The 20,010-nt window shown below is 34.4% G+C and overlaps 1 protein-coding gene across 1 annotated transcript in view; it reads left to right on the top strand.

The window, feature by feature from the left end:
• The first annotated feature begins 10,230 nt into the window (after positions 1 to 10,230).
• LOC128985547 (disheveled-associated activator of morphogenesis 1) overlaps positions 10,231 to 20,010 on the top strand; it is a 143,949-nt gene continuing 134,169 nt past the window's right edge. The window contains exon 1 of the mRNA XM_054405143.1: positions 10,231 to 10,385. The gene's annotated coding sequence lies outside the window, so the exon portion shown is untranslated. The remainder of the gene's footprint in view (positions 10,386 to 20,010) is intronic.

The raw sequence follows: 20,010 nt of genomic DNA, 5'->3' as shown, positions 1-20,010 counted from the left end.
TAGCTTTTAAACCATTCTGCTGCTCTTCCTCTCACGCCTAGTGTTTCCAGCTTGAGTAGAAGAAGTTCGTGGTTTAGGCAGTCGAAAGCTTTACTAAAATCTAGGAAGAGGCTTGTTGAAGTGCTGCCTTCTTCTAGTTGGTCTAGTATGTGCTCCTTCAGTTGTATTAAGGCTGTGGCTGTCGATCTGCCTTTGATAAATCCATGCTGTTGACTATTGAGAAGGTTGTGTTCTTGAAGATGGTGTAGGAGTTGGGCTAGTACTATCTTTTCGATTATTTTTGAAAACGTTGATATTAGGGAGATTGGCCTGTAGCTGTTTCTTTCTATCGTTGGTCCATTTTTGTATTTTGGGTAGACTTTAGCTATTTTTAATTTATCTGGGAATTTTCCTTGTGAGAGTGATTTATTTATGAGGTCTGTCAGGGGTATTATTATTTCATTTTTACAGTTTTTTAGAAGTTTAGCTGATACCTCATCAGTTCCGGATGAATTTTTCATCTTTAGAGATTGAATGGCCTTTTGCACTTCTTCTTTTGTGACCCGTCTGAACTGGAGTGTGTGATGTGTTGCTGGTAGGTGGTCTGTTAAGGCATTGGTTCTAGAGTTATTGTTATTTTGGAGTGTTCGGTCGGCTATTGATGAGAAAAAATCATTAAAACAGTTTGAAACTTCTATTGGGTCGTCTATTGTTTTATTGTTGACTTGAAGATGGATTTGGTTTTCAGTATTTGATCTCGCTTATTGTTTATTGTTTATCTCGTTTATTGTTTGCCACAGTGCTTTAGACTTGTTTTCAGCCTGGTTTATGTGAGCTGTGTTGTTTTCTTTCCGAAGCATTTTCAAATGCTGGTCGTACTCCTTTTTTTTAATAGTTGTTCTGGCTTTGTCTTCCACAAGTCTGGTTGTTTGCTCCTTTTCTAAGGCCTTTATATATTCATTTTTAAGTCTAGCCGATTCTTGATTCCAACACTGTCTCCTTTTATGTTGTTTAACTCTTGATGTTTTAAGAGGGCAGGCGTGGTTTAGTGTTGTCTGGATGATGTTGCTGAAATTGTTGTAGGCTTCATCTACGTCATGAGTTTGTATTATAGTTTCCCAGTCTTGTTCTTGTAGTTGTGTCTTAAAGTTATCTATTGTTGTTCTGTTGAAGATTCGTTTATTTTCTTTGATGTTGTTGATGATAGGTTTTCTAGTGATGAATTTTGCGATTTGTGCGGTATGGTCAGATAGTCCTGATGTTATAACTGAGGTTTCTATTTGTTGATTATCAATGTTTGAGCATATCCAGTCTATTGATGTTTCTGAGTCACTTGTAATTCGAGTGGGAGGTAGCCTCAGTCTTGAGATATTGAAGGAGGTTAGGAGTTCTTCAATTTTTTCGTTTTCATTGTGATCAACTAGGTTGTTTACATTGATGTCTCCCATTATTAATATTTGCTTATCCGTAGTGAGCACTGTTTCCATTTGTTCAGAGAGTATATCGATGGCTTGGTCTAGGTTTGCACTTGGTGGCCTGTATACTCCGAGGACCAGCAGTGGATTCCTGTTTAGCTTCAGTTCAAAGAGCACAGTTTCGCAAATCAGTTCTGTTTCCTCGCTACTTGTGCATATGAGTTATACATGCTTTTCCCAGCCACTTCTTACATAAGCGACCACTCCTCCTTTGACATGGGATTTCCTTGAGAAGCCTCCAATAAGTGAGTAATTTTCTACCCACGTGTTTTGCAAGTTTTGTTGTGCTACGCCGTGCTCTGTTATTATGATCAGGTCCGGGTCTTCATCTTGGAGGAAGTGTGCTAGTCTATCAGTTTTTTTAGATAACCAATTTATGTTTTGGTGTAGAATTTTAAGTCCTTGTTGGCTATTAGGTGTTTGGAATTTTACTGTACGGAGTGTCGGAGGGGATGTGTTACATCTTTGAGCTGGTTTTTGTGCTTTTCTCTGGGATGAGGGTGTTCTTCTAAAAAATGATGTTGGGAGGTGGGAGTTTTTAGGGGTTCTTGTGCGCAACTTTGGTTTTTGTTAGTTTGTAGTGTGTTTTTATACTTTGGGAGGGGTGGTTCTGCGATTTTCTCAATGTTGATGTGGTATTTGGAAAGTTCCTGGGAGCTAAGCAAGTTTGCTTGTTGTATCCAACGGCCTAGTTTATCATTACTGCTGGGTGTTATGTAAAGGAATGAGTGTGTGTGCCTTGAGATAGCAACGATGCAGTGGTGTTGCGATTCATAAATTTCTTCTCTTTTAGCAGATGTTCGTATGACAGCTATGTTTTCTGCTTGCCATCCTTGAAATTCATGTATCGTAGATGCGTTGAAACCTAGCTTGTTTAGTTCTCTTTTCTCAGCTTGTTTGAAGACCAAGCATTTGTATTTATTTTTGTTGAGAGTGAGGTTCAGGCTTTCTAGTCCCTGGTACTGCTGTGTTGCCAGTTCTTTCTCTGTCTGGTTGGTGGTTTGCATTCCTTGGCTGTAGAATTTTGAGAGGATGGCTGTGGTGCTCTTTGTGCATCTGTATGTGGTGTTTAGTATTTTTGTTGTTGTAGCTATTTCTGTAATGTTGTGGTATTTAACTTTTAGGTTCTCTGCTCTGTTTATATATGGTATTTGGTTCATGTCGCCAATAAGCAATACTTCTTTAGCAGTTGATAAAATGGCTGCAAAGAGTATTTCTCCGGCATGCATCATTAGAGCTTCGTCGATGAAGAGCCTGTTATAGGTGTTTCCTCTCTTAAGATGTTGGGTGGAGTTTATTATGAATGAATGCACGGTTCGGAAGGTGTCATTGCATTTTGCCTGGCTATGGTCTGGGTGGTTGGTTTTGTATCTCTGTCGGAAGTCCATTGCCGCATCTCTTGTAGGAAACAGGATGAGGTCCCCTGTAGCATAGTTGTTGAGTAGGAAAGTTGTTTTCCCACATCCTGGCACACCTTGGACTAAGTTCAGTTTAGTGTTGTATGAGTTTTTAATGTCAATGTGTTTTGTGCTATTATAGAGATGTAGTTCGTTTAGGAGTATTGTCTCGTCTGATACTAAGATGTTTTGATTAATTGCTATGTTGTTTGGAGCAGTTGCATAATTTCCATTACCTTTCCTCAGTAGTTGCACTAGACGTGCTCCATCGAAACCGAATTGGTAAGGTGTTGTGTGTGTTGTTTCTTGTTGGGTGAGGAAGTTTCCAGTGTTCAGGTTTATGATGGCGTATTTGTTTTTGGTTCTATTACAGAAGTCTTGGAGTTTAGGGTCGTCTTTTTGGAGGCTGCTTATATTGTACTCCTTGTATATGGTGTTAAGGTGGTGTAGCAACATCGATTCTTTTGACTTCCAAAGTTCTCTTTGCTCAATCATCGCTGCTTGAGCGAAGCTTTCCTCACTGTTGGATGGTAGACATGGAGGTTGATAGGTGTTAATTCCTGTGTACGTTCCCCGAGTTGTTCTCCAAGTACTGTAGTACGAGGTTTTTTCTTTTCCTGGGAATATTTTTGCTATTTTCCTTTGTACCCTGTCTGTAGTGTGGTCAATGAGATCATCAATAATTTTTTTGTAGTCTTTTGTTTGTGTATAGATCCGGAAACGATGTAGGTAGGCATTACATGAATATTGTAGTAGTATTTGTATTATTTCTCTGATGTGTAGTTTGCTGAGGCTGGCAGTTTCTATGAATTCTTCGAGTTTGATAGAGAAAAGTACTGGGAATTTTATACAATCGTTTGCCAATTCAAGGAACCGGAACAGTTTCCTCTTCCAATTGCCATTTATTCCTGTTGAGCATATGATAATGTGAGTGTTGTCCTCGTTGTCTTGAGCTGTAATAAAGACTATATTTTCATCTTAAAAAACAAACTAATTATACGTCTAATAACACTAGTAATAAAATATTTACACTTATACTCAAAATAAATAAAGTATTAGTGTAAATATATTATTACTAGTGTTATTATTATACGTATAATTAGTTTGTTTTTTCAGGTAATATAATAACACATACGATGCTGATCAAGAAGTTACATTTTCATCCAAAGCTCTGTTCAAGACCATTTGATCAATGATCAGAATGACATGTCTGTAATTATGTGGTGCACCTGAAAGTTCAAATACACAGTAATATGTATTGTATCTTGTATCAAAGCTTTCCAATAAACACAACTATGGCATATCAAAGGGCTCAAACGCATCAATGTGTGGCGTATCCAAGGATCAAATACACAGAAATGTGTGGCAAATACTTTAAACTCTAAGGACTGCTAAGTAAAACTGGAAGGGGCATGATTTTTACTGAGGAAAACTAGTTTAGTAATTCCTAAAAAAGGTAAAACTTTTTTACCACAATGTTTTTATAGTATGTTGAAAACTAAATTGAAAATCCATTTGCAAAGAGAAAAATTAAATTATGCAGCATAGCTCATCTAAATGATTTGTTAAATAAATAAAAACGGTTTCAGCAATCTGACACACAATTTTCTTCCAGATAGTTCCATGCTTGTCAACAACCTTTATCATGAGTGGGCGTGCGTATGATATTTTATAGGGAAAATCACCAAAGTTGCATTAACATTGGTCGTCGTGATGTTCCTGATCCTGTGATGATGTAGCAGTGACGTAGCCAGGATTTCAAAATAGGGGGGTATTCCATACCCCCCAGTTAAAAGGGGGGTCCGAGAAAAATTTTCAAAATATAGGCCTTAAAACGGTCTTTTTTAGCTCTCTTGGCATTGTAAGTAACTAACCCCAACATCAATACAGTATGATTATATAGTTTAACATTTAATTTTACAAAAAAATATTATATTTAAGACCAGAAGGGGGGGTCCGGACCCCCCCCTGGCTACCCACTGGATGTAGCTGATGTAACCTAAAGGTGAGTAAGCGTGGCAAGCGAACCTCAATCAGGACGTGATTGAGCCATGCGAACGAGCTCATCTTGAAAATTAACGAGCATTGACATAAAACCACATTAGGACAGGACGACGACTTGACCAATTGAGCAGATTTTTTTCATGAATAGAGCCAATATAACCACAGGCTTAATGGAGATAGTCATTTTTAATTTATTATTAATACTTATGAAGTTAAACGGGGCAAAGCCCTTCGGGTACAGCTAGTAGCATAGATAAAAGGAGTAGACACTCTTCTACTCCTTTTATCTATGCTAGTAGGCCTATATATATATATATATATATATAATATATATGTCCGTTATAATATAATATATATAACAATATTATAATATATATATGTAATATAATATGTATATATAATAATATATATATGTCCGTTAGCTCCGATAACTCAAACAAAAATTATCCGATTTTGATGAAATTTGTTATAAACGTGTAAACCTACATTTATTCAAACGAGTTCGCGAACCAGCATGATCGGACCATGGGAACGGGGGTTTATGGGGGGTTTTATGGGGTAAAAATGGGGTTTTCTCATTTTTGACCCTAAAAACATAAAATTTTGGAATTTCTTTCCCACCTATTTTGTAGAGCTTAAAAAAATAAATAATTTAGTATATTGAAGCATTGTTGTATGCCTAATGGTTACGGAGAAATAATAAAAAAGTGCAAATTTAAAATTCCCATGTTATTCTTATGGAGAAAATGAAAACTGTTGTAATTTACTTGTTTATGGATATATGTTGATCAATTTTGGCAAATTTATTTATTTCATCCTATACTATTGACGTTTGGTCAAAAAACAATGTTTATCTTCCCCGTAGCAGCAAATCTAAGCACTCGTTAAATCTAATGTTATTTAAATTGGGAATAAATATCTTATTTATGAAAATATTTTCGTAAATAAGTAATCAGACAAGTTGAAATTCGCTTAGTCTGCAGGTTTGCTGCGGCGGGGGTATTAATTTTTTATTAGCGAATTTCCTTATAGGGAAGTAGCTATTACCGTAGGTCTTATGGTAAGACCAAGCCCGGGACCCATTTACTTTTTCATTTTGATGTCCCCAGAGGCCAAAAACACGTTCACCAAATATTCGTTCAAATTGTTATATATGTATATAAATATAGATATATACAGGGTGTCCGGTCATAAGTGTTAAATAAAATTTTACATTAAACTACATGGTAATGGTGACAGAATGTCGCAAATTTGAGGTTCCCAACTTCAACAGTTAGAGAATAACAAATAAATTAAGATTTTTCAAAAATTATTGTAGTTGTTATGAAAAAGGTTATTTTACTCTGTTTAAAATGCACTTACCGTCAATTTCAATGACATTTTCAGAATCCTCACAAAATTTTAAATAAATATAACACATAATCGTTGGGGTACGTAAAAATATTCTATTTAAAATTCTTCGTTAAACAAATTATTTTTATATCGACGAAAATGTAAATAACATTCAGCAATTTATTTCTCGGTTGTTGAGTTCCGGCGAGGTTATCAAATATGACTAAAAACTTCCTTATTTGAAGGGCTTTACAATGGTGTATAATAGTTTTTACCGTATTTCAAATTTCCTAATGTAATTCGATCATTATTGTGAAAAAAACATGGTAGGGCAAAGAAAATCTATTGTGAAGAATAATACATTTAAGTGCAGGCAACAAATAATTTGTATTTTTTTCTCGCATGCAACGCTTTGTTTATAACTATCCAGCTAAGAAAAGAAACATAGTAGTAAAATGTGTTTGTGATAAAGTTACGGTTATCGTATAATTTTCATATAAGATTTAAATTATCCCCCGGAATTTCTATTTTGTTGAATGGATTTAGTCAATAGATTCAGGTATTTTACTGATAACAATACTTTATCCAAGCGATAAGAAAACAAAGCGAACCAGTAGTCATATTTTAAAACGATCTATCAGTCACATTTGGACAGTAATCGGTCAACTATGTCTCTTTCGATTCGGGAGTATGTTGAAATGCATTTTATTTATGGTTTGTGTAACGGTAATGCGTCGGCTGCTCAGAGAGAGTACCAGAATCGGTATCCTGATCGCACCACCGCCAGTACTCAGGTGTTTACTAGAGTGCATCAACGTTTGCTGGAAACAGGATCGGTTGAGAAGAAGAAGAAAGAAGTAGGACCTGTGCATGATGTTGCAGCTGAAGAGGGTGTAATTCAGAGAGTTATGGATAATCCTACTACTAGTGTTAGGCAGCTTGCCCTTGAAACTAGTATGTCCCGGTGGAAAGTACATAAAGTGTTAAAGGACAATAACTTCCATCCGTATCATTTTACAAAGGTCCAAGGATTGGAGCCTCGTGACTTCGAATCCAGAAAGGAGGTCTGCCGCTGGCTTCTTCAACGTGATATTGTTGAATATCACTTCCTTAAAAAAATACTATGGACTAACGAATCCCGTTTTACCAGAGAAGGTGTGATAAATAGTCACAATATGCATCTTTGGAATAATGAAAATCCAAAAGCCTCCAGAGAAGCTTCTTTTCAAAAAAGGTTTGGGATCAACGTGTGGGCAGGTGTGATTGGAGATCGGTTAATTGGTCCTCATATCTTCGAAGGAAATCTGAACGGTGATTTATATCTAGATTTTCTTCAGCACTCTCTACCTCAGTTGTTGGATGAAATTGATCCTCAACAAAGAGCTGAAATCATATTTCAGCAGGATGGTGCTCCACCACATTTTACTGAAAGCGTTCGGTTGTGGCTATCCCAAAACTACCCGACATGGATTGGACGTGGAGGAAGTGTGACATGGCCTCCTCGATCTCCAGACTTGAGCCCGTTAGATTTTTTTGTTTGGGGTTACATGAAAAGTCTAGTTTACTCAACTGTTGTGAACTCTGAAGTTGAGTTACGGGAGAGAATCTTTGAGGCTGCTGGGAAAGTAAGGGAAAAATTGACGTATGAGGTCACAGTTGGCGCAATCCGCAAAAGAGCTAGGGCCTGCTTGCGGGAAAACGGTGGGCACTTTACACCCAAACTGTGATTTGTTTGTGCTTCGGACAAAGTATGTCATTGATTTGTTTAATGGGTTAACTATCATTTCATATTTAAATTGTAGTGTGTATTATGTTTTTTACTAATGTGTTGTGTTTTTTAATTACACATTTTACAAAGTCTTAAAAAAAAACTCTTTAGTTTGATGGAAGTGTAGTCTGGTCAATCATAAATTATACATACCCTCATCATCAGTGGTCAGCTCATAAAATAGTAAGTAAAATTTTATTATTTTTTACAATATCTGTTTTGGCTTGACCGTGATTTTTCACAATAGTGCGTAAAATTCACCATGGATTTTACAGTAGGTAAATGTTGTTATACATTAAGTAAAGCCCTTTAAATAAGGAAGTTTTTAGTCATATTTGATAACCCCTCCGGAACTCAACAACCGAGAAATAAATTGCTGTATGTTATTTACATTTTCGTCGATATAAAAATAATTTGTTTAACGAAGAATTTTAAATAGAATATTTTTACGTACCCCAACGATTATGTGTTATATTTATTTAAAATTTTATGAGGATTCTGAAAATGACATTGAAACTGACAGTAAGTGCATTTTTAACAGAGTAAAATAACCTTTTTCATAACAACTACAATAATTTTTGAAAAATCTTAATTTATTTGTTATTCTCTAACTGTTGAAGTTGGGAACCTCAAATTTGCGACATTCTGTCACCATTACCATGTAGTTTAATGCAAAATTTTATTTAACACTTATGACCGGACACCCTGTATATACATATATATATATATTTGTGTGTCCATCGTAATTTTTGTCCGATTGTGATAAAATTTGGTTTGAAGGTGTAAGGCGGGATAAACTTAAATGAGTTCACGAACCAGCATGATCGGACCATGGGAACGGGGTTTTATGGGGTAAAAATGGACTTTTCTCATTTTTTACCCTCAAAACAAAAATTTATAAATTTTTCACCAGACCATTTTGAAGAGCTTAAAAAAACAAATATTTTTGTATATTAAAGTGTTTTTGTACAATAATTGGTTACGGAGAAAATTCAAAAAATTGTTAATTTGAAATACCCATGTTATTCTTATGGAGAATATTATAATATGTTGTAGTTGGCTTGTTTATGGATAAATTTTGACCAAACCTGGGGTTTTCATTTATTTGATACTAAGCTATTGATATTTTAATAAAAAACCCACTTTTTTAATTTCCCTGTAGCAGCTAACCTAGGTATTCGTTAAACATAAATGTTAATTTAATAGATTAATAATTAAAAATCAATCCAGGCAAATGGAAATTCCCTAAGTCGACAGGTTTGCTGCAGCGGGGGTATTTATATTTTGTTTTGTTGTAATTCGTCACCAACATGGCAACCCATAAGGCCCGAGTTAATTTTTTTAAATTAATTTTTGTGCTTATTTTTAGCCTACTTTTATTTATAAAGGGACTGCACATCTTCAGGCAAATATCTTTCTAACAGTAAACTTGTATTTTCTCTGTGATGCACAGGAGCTGAGAAAAAAAGTTTTTAAAAAACATGCTTTTCTATTAATACTGGAGTGGGGTTGATTCCACTTATTAACACTATTGATAAGTGGAATCAACCCCATGTTAAATCTCCATAATAAAAGTTGAATTTCCATTTTTGACCCAATTTACATAAATATTATCAAAATACAAATAAAACCTGCACATATAGGACCAATAACATTTCTTTTGGTACAACTTGTGTATAATTCGGTCCAGTAGTATCGAAATAATGATGCAATATAACAAAAAATATCGTAAGTGTACTGAAATTTTCTTAAAAAAGTTATTCTTGTAAATTTTTTGTAAACTCAACGGTTTTTGAGTTATTTAAGAAACAATATTTTAAAGGCCGCCATTTTGTTTGATGACTTTTAAAATGTTCATATTTTTTTAGTAGCTTTGCCTAGTTGTCATAAATGTTTTTGCAAACGGAAATGTAATTTTGACCATTGAATTGCTGGAAGTTTAATCATTATTATAAATTTCAAACTATATTATTTTCTGAAATTTATTTTAAATCCATTTTACTGAAATATTAATAAAATAAATAACAGACGAATAAGAACTTATTATCACTTTAGTTTGAGAGCAACTAAGATTTTCTAAAAAAAAAAAAACAGAAATAACTAAATGTGTTTAGATAAGTTTGTTGATTTTCTTATTTTTTAAACGCACCGAACAAGAAGTAGACGGTCTAGCCAGCTGATTGTGTATGAAGCGCGCGCAACTTTGTATTGATTGTTGCTGTGAGCGCCTCCCGTGCCGTCTGCTCACTTCAGTCCCGTGCAAAATCATCTGTTTTGTTTGGGTGCTCGTATTCCTACTATTTCTTGGTGCGGGAGAAAATACTAGCAATATTCACTACAGTGCTTCTCCCAGTTATTGGTTTATTTAGGTCTGCATAGAGTGTGTCAATAGAATGTGGATATTCTAGTTGGAGTTCGTTTAAACCTCAGGTAAGCCTAGGTAGCAAGTCCCTGGAAGGTAACAATGGGTTTGAGGATTAATGGGTATTTCCCAGATACTTATATTCTGTGTGTATTTTCTATATGTAATATAAACAGTTCCGTTTCACAAGCCAAAACTAAATTTATATGCAAGTTAAAATAGTAACGGACACAGTCACAATATTTACTCCAAAACAAAATAACCCCCAAATAATAGCTTTAAGAAACTTTGGCAACAGTTTGGGTCACTAAGTACGCCCTTTTCGTTTTTCAACTAGTGCTTAGTTGGGAGTTGTGTATGGTAATCGTTTTCAGAAGGTATAGTGTGCCCTAATATAGTTGTTCATACAGAAGGCCAACTAGTCTAGACTAGTAATCTTGAGTTTACTTGATAAAATATTAAATTTTAAATATCTGGTATCAGCGATTGACTGTGTTATTATTAATATATTGCTTGCACTGTTTACAAATACATTAAGTATTGATAGTAGTTTAAAAGTCAATCATTATCTCTAGTTGTACAAAATTTGGTTACATCAAATTTAAAATTAGTAGCAAAGTATAATAGACAAATTAATTCTGGATTCATTTCAAAAGAGTAAATTTCAGTGAAGGGTTCGATTCGACGTTTGCTATCTAAGGCTGATAATGGCAATTTCCTTTTCCTTCTTTTGATAACGGTCCTAACCAGGATGATGATCCTCTAAACGTTTTATTGCAAATTACATTGTTGATCACGAGTGCAAACGTTCGAGTTAGATTACTGTATTATTGATTATTGAGCGGAGTGAGTGAAGCTCTTATACTAGGCCTACTTTTATTTGTTTTACAAATACTCCTCCTGAACGGCTAAAGCAATCCGCACGAAATTTAGCACGCATTCATAGTAACCAACTATGGGATATAGTATAGATCTGAAATGGTACACATCGGACTACGGAGCTTTTATCTACGCTAATTTACAATTAAGAAATTTAGCATGGGTCTTATAGGTTGATGGCCGCCATGACAAGATAACAATAAAAAGGTAAACACATTAGTCGTAACATGTCATTATCAATAAATCTTATAAACCAACACATTACAAATACAGAACAATAGGAAAGAACAATCGGATTAATGCAGTTAAGCACAATTTTCTACAAAATGAATATACAAATCAATTGACATTGGATACTGCAAATAGGCATTCCATTTACGTAAACCAGATTTAGCATTGTCTTTGGATACTGCAAGTAGACATTCCATTTACGTAAAACAGATGTAGCCTTGGAAAAGTATTAGATGAATATGATTGCTCCGCTCAATATTGCAAGCAGACAACTGCATTTTACACCTAGATATTGATTTTAATGTGAAGATAATATGCCTAACTTATGTGCTGTTTAAATTCAAAACTTGACCATTTTCCATTTTTTCCGAACCCTCACGGTTGCTTATAAAAAAGTTATTTTCGTCACTTGGAGCGAAAGTGGCTCTTTTTTGTACACAATCGTGTTTGGAAATACGATTAAGTACCAAAAAGACACTTTTGCTCCGTGTGATGAACAACTATTTTCTTCTAACCGTTACAAAATTAAACCACATAATTTGAGGTTATACTAAGACGTCATCAATGTCTACATTTCTGTTGTTTACAAACATAACTTTAAATATCGTTACATAGACATACCCATTCATCACTATGGTGATTAGCATCGTTTTCATAATGCACTGATACAATTTTGAAGTTAGCGAACCGAAATATTTACCATATGTTTTTTCTGTTCCCATTTGAAGTTACCCGACAATTAATTATGATTTTGCTGACGATTTAGAGAACTAAAAACGGCTGCTTTCCGGACAGTATGATGAAAACCCATCATTTCCAGCCTTGAAAGAAATTACAAGGCCGTTGGTCACTAATTACACGAATTGTCTTCAGTTTTTTGAACGTGGCAACTAAAAAATGTTCCCACTCTTGCAATTTTTGCTTTCTTAATGAATAAACGAACATTTTCACATAACATCTCGAACAGTTCCCCTAAGTAGTTTCAAAACTATAGCTGGTACACAGTTTAACTAAAGCAATGCATTATTTCAATTAATGTACAATTCTAAAGTCAACAGCTGCCTTATATCATTCAACCGAAACAATAAACGACCTTCAAGTTGAAGTAGCTGCGGCAGCCGACAAAAGATACTCAAGTGGTCAAACAGATGTTAATAAACACGTCTAATTGCAGTATCCTAGGTCAATTATGACGTTGTGCTCAATCTATATAATTCATATCTGTATATCTTTGGATAAAACCCGTCTGGGTTGTGGTGGTAATTTAAAATTCCATTCCTGAGGATTCTTGATCTCCTTCTTTATGACATCAATATTTCCGGGCCTAATCCAAACAAAGTTTAATCATTCAAAAACATTGATTGTAAACAAACCAAAACGAATTAAAACGTGTAAAAAATGGATTTTCCTACCCTTTCCTAAAAAAGTTGAGCAGTATAATAATTTGCATATCCTTTTTTTAAGACTCGTGTACAGAGCCTCGACTTGTATACATCGATTGTGTTACTTTTCTCGGTGGTCTACTAATCTTACTTATTTCCTAAAAATCAATGACAAATCAGAGTAAATAAAATTACCTTATAGTTCTACAGAGCATTTTTATATTTAACCAGCTGTTAGTTAAAAGAAAATTATATTGCACTAAAACAAACCGAAGATTACAAAGATTTATTTAAAAAATCCTTTGAACATCCTAGTATTTTACTTATGTAAAATAATATATTAAAATATATTAAATAATCTGTCATCCTCTTATCGAAGGATTGAACGTATCAATGATTAGCATTACACATAGTATAAATAAGTCAACCCTTAGTAGGCCTATGTCTTTTAATTTTATCCAAATGCTGAATTTGTGTTACAAACGCTGAATGTTTACAGATGTTATGTTAAACAAAATTATATTACACCAAAAGCTAGTTTAGAATCTTAGCGTCGGCTGCTAGACTTTTCAAAAATTAAAACCTAATTTCTAAATAACTGGGACCCTAAACTAAAATTATGGCTTCGACATTCCCTAGTTCTCAAAATTATCTTTCTTTCAACACAAAAATCATGAAAATCCGTCGAGTGGTTGATTCAGAATCGTGAAATAAAAAAACCCTGTTTCGTTTTAATATTATAGATGGATAGAAGATAGATAGATAAACCGTTTAAAATCACTGATGAAGTAATCATAGGCCGCGTAAAAGCCATCATAAGCAGTGTAAGTAATCATAGGAGCTGTAAGTAATTAAGGTCGCGTTTTAATATTCGTTAAAGACAACAATGAAAATTAAATAAAAAATAAACAAAACATTTAAAATTCATTCTAACTGGTTGTTTTAGTTTTCGATTAAGGTTATATTTAAAATCCAAACGAGGTATTAGAAGTGCATTTAGAACATTACATAAGTCTGCAATTTATTGTCGAGTTATAATTATGAGTATGTACCTAATTATCTGCAAAACCATCCTCTGAATAGTAGTTATGATGTTTTAATATGAATTAGTCCAAGGAAATAAACCCTTATATTTTCCAAATCTTGGCTTGCCCTCAAACGTTTGATTGACGACTAAACTACGAAGACCAGGTGGGTCCCAAAATATCCGAGTTTGCGCTACAACAGTCTTATTCTAACTCTTTCTATCACACTCACCCAGTGCCCTAGGTTATGGCAAAGACAGTATCCAACTTATAAACACAGTTAGCATAAAAAATACAATTTTGGTTTGTTTAAGATATGGAATTGTAACATTTTCCTTGTTCGGTACAGCACTATCCGCTTGTTTAAACAAACGTTTAACGGCACCGTTTTGCATACAATACAATCAATATTATGTTGTTTTCAATCATATATGCGATGTTCTTCAGGTATGTTTTTGGATACATTTCCCTATGGAGAAATTTGTTGTTTTGTTGCTTGCGTAAGAATTTATATTGATGCAACCCTGATGGTATCAAGTGATGATCTTTTGAGGCTTCCAAAATCTTCTTCAGTTTCATGCCACTAATAACTGTTCCAACTAAGCTCGTTTCAAACTCATTTGGAATTTATCTTGCAGTATGTGGTAGGCACAACTGGTTTGTTGATATTTTGATATTTATATTGTACTTAATAAGATAGTGAGGGTGTAATTTTAAGTCAAGGATCACAAAACAGCGTTGTCAGAAAACACACAACGCTGCTGCTGCTGTTGTGCTCACGTGTTGTTTTTAATTGAATACAGCTCAAACTTTGACATGAATTAATAATTTATATAAAAAATTAAATGACTGATTAAAACTGAACTAATACATTATTGACTTAAAAAACTCAATGTCCCAGTTTATTTTATAGTGATGGAATATGTGAAACTGGAAATATTCTGGCAACAATAGAAAACTCAACATCCTAGTCACAGACACTACATACTCGGTGTTTAGAAAAATGCCCTTGAAATGAAAGACTTTTACGTAACAATCATTACAGTAGAAGCGATGATTGTTATATAACCAGAACAAATTTACGAACAAAGAGGACAGATAGAGAAAGGTAGTAAGTGAGAAATAACAACGAACCTAAATGTGAGCCTTGGGGAACACCACAAGCGACCTTGATGTCATGAGAACTAAGGAAGATTTATAAAAGATGATGGGTGAGCTTAATTTACAGTATAATTGAATGAGACATTAGTCACTTTTTTATCTCTTGGTGTAATGCTGTGCCTTCGTTGTCAAAGTCTGTAAAATATTTATTGAACTAGTTGTAATTTTGTAGGGTCGCGTTTCAATGTGTTGTAAGAAAACTAGAATTTTATTTTTATAAAAAAATGTTTTGTTTCTACACTATGGTACTGTAGTTTTGTTCACTAAATCTTTTTATTTTTAGCACTTTCAAGGGCTACATGTAACATTTTTTGGCAAATTTAGAAGATTGTTTACGGCAATAGTCACTTCCATATTGGGACCTTTTCTAAAACCTAGCTCTTGCCATGGTGGAAATCCACCATGGCTCTTGCTACATTTCACGGTGCTACCGGTATAAAGGTGACAAACCAGTAACCAACAGCAGTAGTGATAAATTATTTTCATTTTTCTAACTAGTTTTAAAAGGTAAACGAAATTCTTTGTTGTATTTATTAATTTACTCTGGTGAAATTGCATTAAAAAGCAAAAACGAACGAGAGAATAGAGTACAATTAGTAACCACATCACGTCCCAGAACAGGATAATGAAGGGCAGCCAATAGGCCGAACAGACTAATTCATCTTTCAAAGGATCCTCACCTGACCGTAGTTATTAGGGGAACCTAGCCTATTTATCTTCGAGTTTTTCTAATCGAAACTAAGTGATCGGTCCAATATTTCTACTACTCTCGCTTTTATTTTCTTCACTCAAAACGAGCTCAAATGAAATAAATTAGGCCTATAATAATTGTGCTGTTTTCAGTAAAATAGATACAGAAATGGCGTTTAAAATATCGATATTTTGTAGTTTTCGCTTTAGATTATTTTACATCTAAGAGTTCATGGGTAAACAAAAGATGGAGTCTCCCTAGTCGTAAATTGCAGCATGGACACTTGATTCGAACTCTAAACAACTGTTTTTGTCTCCTCATAATGCATAAATAAATGGATTAAATAAAAATCTAAGAAAATGTCACTATAAAACGCGTGTTTCCAATTCACATCATAATATCTGTCAGGCTACACCAAAGTTTTCAGGTTGATAAGTGTTTTAGCTATGTAACCTATACAATGCGATCTATCTACGTTTATGTTATTACAATTTGATAGTATTTATTTATTTATGCCACAGATTTATATATTCTTTGTGTCTGATTTAATACAAATGTATTATTATGAAAGCATGCAGAAAACACTACCTATAATTAAACACCAAGAATACACAAAAACTTAAAGTGGTGAATTCAATAACACTCCCAAATATGAATATTATAAAAATACTTTGTAGGCTATTGGGTACTCTTCATTACATTTGGGATATATTTAACTTACAATATCTATCTGACATGAAAGAGAAACCTTTAAAAATTCGCAGTATATAATTCGTTTTTCAAAAATTTTGTTGTTGTTATTGTTAAACGTTTATAACAACAAAAAAATTTTTGAAAAACGAATTATATACTGCGAATTTTTAAAGGTTTCTCTTTCATGTCAGATAGATATTGTAAGTTAAATATATCCCAAATGTAATGAAGAGTACCCAATAGCCTACAAAGTATTTTTATAATATTCATATTTGGGAGTGTTATTGAATTCACCACTTTAAGTTTTTGTGTATTCTTGGTGTTTAATTATAGGTAGTGTTTTCTGCATGCTTTCATAATAATACATTTGTATTAAATCAGACACAAAGAATATATACACAAATAACCGAAACGAGATGATCTATTGCACCGTGTTTGGAGGACACTCCCTGGCTGTCCCGTGAGTGTTTTACGTGGGGGGGGGGGGGGGGGTGAGGGGGTGAAAGTAAATTTTCGTGCTCTCGTTAGTCCCATTGAGGTGTGCCTGTGCGTAATTGTGCGTGCGGGTGCGTGAAACCGTTTTGTTCCGGAGTGAAGTAACACGTGCCTCCAAGGTGAACTACGAGCCGATGGATTTGGATGTTGGTCCATTTTCTTTCTCTATGCGGTATTAGGTTTTACAGCATGTAATACTATTGCAAATGCAATAATAAATACATGTTTAAATGTGTATATTCTGAGAACATTGGCTTGTGACGATACTCTTATTGGAATAAACTCAAGCTATTTTTTAGTAACGTTTAGAACAAATAATGTTTAAGTTTCAGCCCTATTTAGTTCATCTTGTTTTTTCGAACGTGGGTGTTTTTAACTATGAAAAGTACGAGTAAACTATCATGCTACTGTAAAATATGAAACCTGTCTCATATGCGTTTCATGCCGTTTACGACTGAGCACATTAATATCATGCGCGGATGCCGAATAAATGTGTCTCTTGGTAGGCTTTGTGATACTCTATACTCTATAGGTTTCTCTCGAAGTTTTAGTTTGAAAAAAGTGTTTTACCTAATTGATTATAGTTTTCTTTTGGCAGCGTGAATGCGATGCATGGTTGTTCAGATCTGTCAGCAATAAGTTTCCATGCATTGACACAATTTCAACAACAATAGTTTTCCGGAAAATTAGCATCATTACGAAATGTGCTTCCAGTCGAAGGAGCTTTTTTGGTAAACGGAGATAAGGGAAGAATTCAATTAATGTCAAAACTAATTTCCCACCTGAACTGGGAGTCTTCAATATCTGAAATATTCATCCCTTGTTGGAGTCACCCTCTCTATGCCTGGGGCGGATCATTCAAGCTTGATGTTTGATTTATATGACAGATTCAACTTTGAAACACATTACTTCTTCGAACTTACTTAACTGTTGCAATCAAACAGTATCACTTGGTTGAATGCAGAATGGAGAGACGTGTGCAAGTAATGACGGTTCTTCAGGCAAGCACAGCTTATGTAAAATATAATAAAAAGTGTTCACATTTTTGGGAACCCTTTTGTGTTCAAATAACAAACGTTTCGAATTACGAAACCAAGAGACGGGCCCAAAATCACTGGGACATAGACAAGATGAAATGTGGTTTGCGTTCTCTGGAATAATTTTCCAAATTCTGCACCGGAACGAGCACTCGCTCGGTCTAAGTTTAAAGTTCATTCTTACAATCCGCCGAATCGTGGTCACTGACCTTATCTGATCTATGAGGGCTAATGAGAAGCGATACATTATCCATGAAATTTGTATCACATTCGTTATTTATAACGTTTTGACTCTTACATATAACAGCTTCTGATTTAGTATCATTACGCTTCAAATTTCATATAAGCTTTCAGATTAAGAGGGCTATTGATAAATTAATCACAATATGACTACACCAGAACACTTTAACACCTAAATGATCTTTGTTACAACCACTACAGCCCCATCTTTGTTACACCTTAGTTGAGAAGGTGTATGGAGAAGGTGAATGGAAGATAAGTGGTATGAGTGAGATATCACGTTGTATTGTAATGCTTGTAGCGTTGTTACTGACTAAGATCAGCTGCTTCTGTAGACAAGTATAATTTGCAACCAAAAGGTGAGTGAGCGTAGCGAACGAACTTCAACCTGGAGGCGAGTTAGCGTAGTGAACGAGCTAACCTGAAGGCAAGTGAGCGCAGCGAACGAGCTCTCAACCAGGTCCTTTATATTATTAAAGGACAAAGGACAGCTGGGACCAGTTAAACAGTCTTATAATTTTTTCTTAGAATAAAGTAGTATGGTAGTAGTTACTTTCTCGTTTTTAGGTTAGGGCCACTCAGCTATCCACCTACAAATAGGGCGGAGTATTGTATTTATGGGTATTGTATATTTAGGGGTATTGTATTTATGCCACTAATACCCCTAATGCCATAACTTAAATGCATGTATACATCCAAATAGGGTCGGATATAATTCATTTTGACAGCGTCTGTTGAAAATGAAAATATATATCTCAGGCCATATTGTTGGATGTTATTGCGATTTTACAGTAAAAAAAAACCCTTCGTGAATTAGCATATTCTAAACCGAAACGTCCATGGTGGCCAAAATTGCTGATAAATACTACTCGACTTGGAAAAGCCGATACTAACTGTAATCAAATAAATAGTGAAGTCTTACCTTAGCAATCCTTATTTAAATAAGGATTGCTAAGGTAAGACTTTACTATTTATTTGATTATATAAGCAATCCAGAGGCTGAAATGATAGATAGACTAACTGTAAGTTTGCGATTGTTAATAATTTATCATTGATTCATTGAATATTTGTTAAATGTCCTTGGGCCAATGAATCACGCTATTATTGCCTGGAAATGGAGCAAGGGAAATTGAAAAGGCAAATTTGATTGACAGGAAGACGAATAATCGCAGATTGGACGTCCCCTCAAGCCAACGGGGTGCCAATCTGTAAATGGCACAACTATTGATTAGATCGGGTGTCGTTTGAAGATGGGATATTTCGCACCCTGTATGATTTGAACGATTCTCTATAATTTATTACCTTTAAGTATGACTACCTATTTCATTAAACACACCTCCCAGTAGCTGTGTATTTGTTGGATAAACGATCAACTATACGCAATTTCAATGTGATTTCGAGTTTAACTTAAAGGATGGGAAGCAAAAGGCTTTAGATTCACGTGGTGTAATACATAGCCAGTCAATCATTTATCAAAACAAAAAGCAATCCAACAAAACAAAAAACATAACCACCAATGTATACTTTTGTCTCTCTTTCCTAAGCTGCTCTTTTGTTTTTTGTTGCAAGTATGGTCTGTGTAAAAATCGATTACCTAATAAAACAGCGATGTTTGAAATGTCCACATTAATAGTGGGGTTAACTAAATTGTTTATTTAAAAAGGAATTTTTACTTATTCTACATCTTGAATAATACAAAAGTGTAATAAGATTCTACACTACAGTAACCTTTTTATGAGTTGAAATAAGAAATAAAAGTAAGTATTTAACCTTACGTTTCTTGACAGTATAAATATTTAAACAACAAAGATGATAAATAAACGGAATTCTCCCTTTAAAAAATAACCTTCAGGATCCGA

Source organism: Macrosteles quadrilineatus, unplaced genomic scaffold, assembly GCF_028750875.1.
Source record: "Macrosteles quadrilineatus isolate MER2022 unplaced genomic scaffold, UCM_ALF_1.0 Scaffold_2__2_contigs__length_208266976, whole genome shotgun sequence".
Classification (NCBI taxonomy): Eukaryota; Metazoa; Arthropoda; class Insecta; order Hemiptera; family Cicadellidae; genus Macrosteles; species Macrosteles quadrilineatus.
This window is presented reverse-complemented; position numbering and strand designations above follow the sequence as displayed.